Source organism: Trachypithecus francoisi, unplaced genomic scaffold, assembly GCF_009764315.1.
Source record: "Trachypithecus francoisi isolate TF-2019V2 unplaced genomic scaffold, Tfra_2.0 Lachesis_group6, whole genome shotgun sequence".
Taxonomy (NCBI): domain Eukaryota; kingdom Metazoa; phylum Chordata; class Mammalia; order Primates; family Cercopithecidae; genus Trachypithecus; species Trachypithecus francoisi.
The window spans coordinates 23295251-23301478 of NW_022681471.1; the positions used below are offsets into that span (position 1 = coordinate 23295251).

The 6228-nt window shown below is 38.2% G+C and overlaps 1 pseudogene; it reads left to right on the forward strand.

Annotated features, from left to right (window-relative positions):
* Positions 1-4175: 4175 nt before the first annotated feature.
* Positions 4176-5526, forward strand: LOC117077250 (annotated as a pseudogene).
* The last annotated feature ends 702 nt before the right edge of the window (positions 5527-6228 follow it).

Consider the following 6228-nt stretch of genomic DNA (forward strand, 5'->3'; position numbering starts at 1 on the left):
CAAAGTGAACCTTAACAAATAATATCTCAAAATAATGTCTTTTTCTTTTTCTTTTTTCTTTTTCTTTTTCTTTTTTTTTTTTTTTTTTGAGACAGAGTCTTGCTCTGTCACCCAGGCTGGAGTGCAGTGGCACGATCCTAGCTCACTGCAGTCTTGACCTCCTGGGTTCAAGAGATCCTCCCACCTTAGCATTCTGAGTAGCTGGGCCCACAGGCACATGCCACCATGCCCAGTTAATTTTTTATTTTTTGCAGAGATGGGCTCTTACTATGTTGCCCAGACTGGTCTTGAACTCCTGGGCACAAGTGATCCTCCCGCTTCAGCTTCCCAAAGTGCTTGGATTACAGACTTGAGCCACTGCACCTGGCCAAAATTCTATGAAAACAAAGTTTTAATATTAAAAAGAAAGCAGCTTCCTACCAGACATATGTCTTCATGTGTCTGAGATGGCAGTGACACTTTCTAGTTTACAATGAACCAGTCATGACAAGTCCCTATGATCTGTTTCAAACCAGGCCCTCTTCCTTTGATTCTGAAAGGTTAAAAATTTGGATCATACAGACTACAAAACACTAAGAAAACAGAACCTTCACCTTACAGTTATTTCTTTTAGCTTACTTTTTTTCTGATTATAAAAGCTATGCATATTCATTGTGGAAAATCTAGAAAATGGAATGTGCTCTTTGATCCACTAATTCCATTTCTAGGAATCTCTTCTTGCATATAAGCTCAATGATTTATGAGTGCATGGATGTTTACTGTGGCATTGTTTGTAACAACAGAAATGTCCACTAAAAGGAAATAATTTAATTACAGTTTCTCTACACTATGGAATTTATGCAGCAGCTTTAAAAAATGATGTTAGTCTATATGAACTGATATGGAATAGTTTCCAACACATATTTTTAAAAGATTAATTGTATCTTTATCATAACCAGACATTGCTTTTCCTGTTGAAGAGGCTGCGTCTTGCTTGCTTTAGTTAAATATATTGTCTTAACTCAGAACTAAGGAGACAGTTTTGACTAGGAAAGCTTACAAAGTAAACACAGTCCCTCTTTGTGACTAGAAGATACGTTCTCTTTATCCATATAAGCTTCCATTTTCTGCCTTCTTTTTGCTGGGGTGGGGTAGTGGGATGTTCTATTTTGATTTTTATCCTAGTAACACAGGCATAAGATTAAAAATAAGCAATAGCACAGGTTTTTAATGAAATGCAATATCCGCCTGCCTCACTCCTCTCCATTTTCAGACATACTTCCTAGAAGTAACCACTTTTAACCATTGCTCTTTTTAATTCTTCTGATGGTAATCCACTGAATGCCAGATGATCTGCATATTATTTGGCAATTCAAATTGTGCCAAAAATGCTTATAATGCAAAACATCAGCCTCCTGATACATTCCCTCTATTTCTGATCCTCCAAAGGTAACCACTTCCTTGTCCTTTCTCCTGTCTTGTTTAGTAAGGTAATACATTCACGTGGTTCAAAATTCAGAACTACATACCAAGGTGTACATTGGACCAGGCACAGTGGCTCACACCTGTAATCCCAGCACTTTAAGAGGCTAAGGCAGGCAGATCACAAGGTCAAGAGATCAAGACCATCCCAGCCAACATAGTGAAACCCCCTCTCTACTAAAAATACAAAAATTAGCCAGGTGTGGTGGCATGCGCCTGTAGTCTCAGCTACTTGGGAGGCTGAGGCAGGAGAATCGCTTGAACCTGGGAGGTGGAGGTTGCAGTGAGCCGAGAACACACCATTGCACTCCAGCCTGGCGACAGAATGAGATTCAATCTCAAAAAAAAAAAAAAAAGGTGTACGTTGACAAGTCTCATTCTCTCTCACCTTCCATCCCATTTTACCTGCTTTTTTGCATGTTCTTCCAGTGTTTATGCAAATATATGTTCTCCTCTCTTTCTCCTTTGTTACACAAAAGTAGAACACTCTAAACACTGTACTACACGTTGCTTTTTAACGTTTAACAAGATATGTTTTTACATCAGTACATAGAGAGCTTCCTGATTTTTTAATAACTGCATAATATTCCACATAATATTCCATTGGGTAGATACATCATAATTTATTTAACCAGGCCCTGACTGATGGACACTTGGATTGTTTTCAGTCTTTTAATAGAGAATGTTTTGGAAATAAAATCATACATCTGGCAATTTTTAAGATATGACTTTGGTCATTTACATAAAGAATACTTACAGAAAGAGATAAGAGGAGCAAGTAACTTCCAGGTAGAAGTAATTAATTGATTCTCTTTCACACCTGAGCACAATCTAAGGTTTATCCCATAAACCTTTTCAGGAGTAGTTTGAGGATCCATAAGAAAGGCAAGCCCTTGCACTCACAAGTAAACAAACTTTAAAAGACTGACGATATATATTTGAAAAGCATTTTGAAAGCAGGAGGAGTAATGGAAACCCATAGAAACCAGGTAAAGTATATGATTAACAAAAGACTTAAAAATATATTTCAAAAACAAGAGGAGTCATAGAATTCATTTAGAAGAATCACGGAGAGGAGAGGGAGTACGATAGTGAATATCTGTAAAGGTGTATAAATTTTGTTTGAGATAAGGTTTCTTTTGTTTGTTGAGTTTTTAAAGTTAAATATGTAATTATGATCTCTCTCTCTCTCTCTCTTTCTTTCTTTTTGACAGAGTCTTGCTCTGTGGCCCTGGCTGGGGTGCAGTGGCGTGATCTTGGCTCACTGCAACCTCTGTCTCCCAGGTTCAAACAATTCATCTGTCTCAGCCTCCCAAGTAGCTGGGATTACAGGTGTGAGGCACCACTCCCAGCTAATTTTTTTTTTTTTTTTTGTATTTTTAGTAGAGACCGGGTTTCACCATGTTGACCAGGCTGGTCTCGAACTCCTGACCTCAAGTGATCTGCCCGCCTGAGCTTCCCAAAGTGCTGGGATTACAGGAGTGAGCCACAGCACCCAGCCAGTGGCTGGATGTTTCTTTTTCAAAAGACAGCCACTTTCAAAAGATTTGAACTCTTCTTGGATATATTTATCTTGTTTCTAAAAAATAATATAGGGATATTGTTATTTCTCGATTTGTCCATTCGAGATGTTACCTATGCACTTTTTATTACAGTAGTTGAGGACATAATCCATTCTGGATTTGCTTCTCACTAGTTGCTCATTGTTATGGTCTTGAGGCTTCTTTCCTCTGTCGTTATGGAAACCCTTTTGTCTCTAGTCTGTGTTAAATTACCCTGGTTTCCATGTCTTCCTCTCTTATTTACTCCTTAATTGCAAAAAGCAAATCCTCCTATTAGAGAAAGAGTGCATAGGAAATATTATTTTCAAAATTTGCAGATATAAATTAAAAATGTGTTTTTTATATTTGCTTGTGATAGTTTTGCTGAGTTTGGGATTCTTGTTAGGAAATAATTTTCTTCCTTTTTTTTTTTGTTTTGAGACAGGGTCTTGCTCTGTTGCTCAGACTGGAGCACAGTGCCATCATAGCTTGCTGCAGCCTTGAACTCTTGGGCTCAAGCAATCCTTCTGCCTCAGCCTCCTGAGTATCTGGGACTATAGATGCACGCCACCACACCTATCTGATTTTTAAATTTTAATTTTTTGTAGAGATAGGGTCCCGCCGTGTTGCCCAGGCTGGTCTGAAACTCCTGGCCTCACATGATCCTCCTGCCTTGGCCTCTCAAAGTATTGGAATTACAGGCATGAGCCACTGTGCCCAGCCTTAATTGTTTTAATTAAAATTTTAACTCTTTTAATGCATGCAGTGGCTGTAATTTGCATTTTCCTGATAATTAGTGATGTTGAACACTTTTTCCCTTGCTTATTGGCCATTAATATTCCTTTTCTCTGTGAAATATCTGTCAAAGTCTTTTGCCCATTTTCTAATTGGGTCATTTTTCTTTTTGTTGTTGAGTTGTAGGAATTTGTTATGCACCCTGGACATAAGTCCTTTGTTAGATATATAGTTTGCATATGTTTTCTCTCTGTCTGTGGCTTGCCTATTCCGTGGATTTCCTAATAGTGTCTTCTCACATACACACATTTCACTTTATTTTTTATTTATTAATGGTAGCTTCTTCTTATTACAAAATTAAAACATATTCGTTTTAAAAAGTGAGAAAAGCTTGCACCCTCTCGGGCCGAGGCGCTCCCCGGTGCTCCCAGTTCAGCCATGGCTCAGCACTTCTCCCTGGCCGCCTGCGACATGGTCGGATTCTACCTGGACCACACCCTGTGTCACTACAACCTGCCCGAGAGCGCCCCACTCATTTATAATAGCTTTGCCCAGTTCTTAGTTAAGGAGAAGGGGTATGGTAAGGAATTGCTCAATGTGACCCCAGAGGATTGGAATTTCTGTTGCATTGGATCTAGAAGATGGGAACTTCCTTAAACTTGCTAATAATGGCACTGTTCTCGGGGCAAGCCATGGCACCAAGATGATGATTCCAGAGGTGCTGGCAGAGACATATGGCAAGAAAGAGTGGAAGCACTTCTTGTCGGACATTGGAATGGCTTGCCGCCCACGAAAGTATTATTTTTACAACTACTTTGACCTGCCAGGAACTCTTCTATGTGCCAGGGTGGTGGACTATTTAACAACAAACAATGGTCAAAAAACATTTGATTTTTGGAAGGATATGGTTGCTGCTATACAACACAATCATAAAATGTCAGCTTTTAAGGAAAACTGTGGAATATATTTTCCAAAAGTAAAAATAGAGCCAGGCAGATATTTACACGGTTATCCTGAATCTGTGAAAAAAATGGCTTCGACAGCTAAAGAATGCTGGGAAAAATCCTGTTAATTACCAGTTATCACAGTGATTACTGTAGACTTCTCTGCAAATATATCCTTGGGAATGATTTTGCAGACTTTTTTGACATTGTGATTACAAATGCATTGAAGCCTGGTTTCTTCTCCCACTTACCAAGTCAGAGACCTTTCCGGATGCTCAAGAATGATGAGGAGCAGGAGGCGCTGCCATCTCTAGATAAACCTGGCTGGTGCTCCCAAGGGAACGCTGTCCACCTCTATGAGCTTCTGAAGAAAATCACTGGCAAACCTGAACCCAAGGTTGTTTGTTTCGGTGACAGCATGCATTCAGATATTTTCCCGGCTTGTCACCATAGTCATTGGAAGACAGTCCTTATCCTGGAAGAACTCAGAGGGATGAAGGTGCAAGGAGTCAGAGGCCTGAGAAGTCAGAACCTCTAGAGAAAAAGGAAAATATGAGGGACCAAAGGCAAAGCCTTTAAATGCTTCATCTAAAAAATGGGGCTCTTTTTATTTTATTAGTTCAGTTTTAGGACTGGAAAATACAGAAGACTCCTTGGTTTATACATGGTCTTGTAAGAGAATCAGTACTTACAGCACTATTGCAATTCCAAGTATTGAAGTAATCACAGAATTACCTCTGGACTACAAATTTACAAGATTCTCGTCAAGCAATTCAAAAACAGCTGGCTACTATCCAAACTCTCCGTTGGTCTTATCAAATGATGGGACACTGATAACTAAGTAAGTTGTCTTTACTGAAAAATTAAGTGAAGACCCACATATGCAGTAAAAAAAAGTTAACTTTCAAAAAATACTGTAAAAAGCTTTAAGGAATAAGTTTTTAATGAAAATTGACCAATAAGTTGAAAAAAAAGTGAGAAAATACACATAAACAAAAAGACTAAACTAAAAAACAGGCATGATAGAACCCAGAAATATTGTAACCAGGATATTAATACCTTTCAGACACTTTGATGTATATATTCATACATTTTTCTTTGCTATAAAGAACATTAGTTGAAAAATTGGTGAAATTTTAACAAAGCCTATAGATTAAATAATAGTATTATATTAATGTTAATAATAAGACTTTGACAATTCAACTACAGTTATATAAGAGAATGTTGCTAGGGAGAGGGGAGGGGGGAGGGATTGCATTGGGAGTTTTACCTGATGTAAATGACGAGTTGATGGGTGCTGACGAGTTGATGGGTGCTGACGAGTTGATGGGTGCAGCACACCAACATGGCATAAGTATACATGTGTAACAAACCTGCACGTTATGCACATGTACCCTAGAACTTAAAGTACAAAAATAATAAAATAAAATAAAATAAGAGAATGTTGCTTAGGAGTAAAGAGACATCACGGATGCCACTTACATTCAAAATATTAAAAATAATATAATAATTTCTATCAATTAAGAGAATGAAAAAGCAAACGCAGT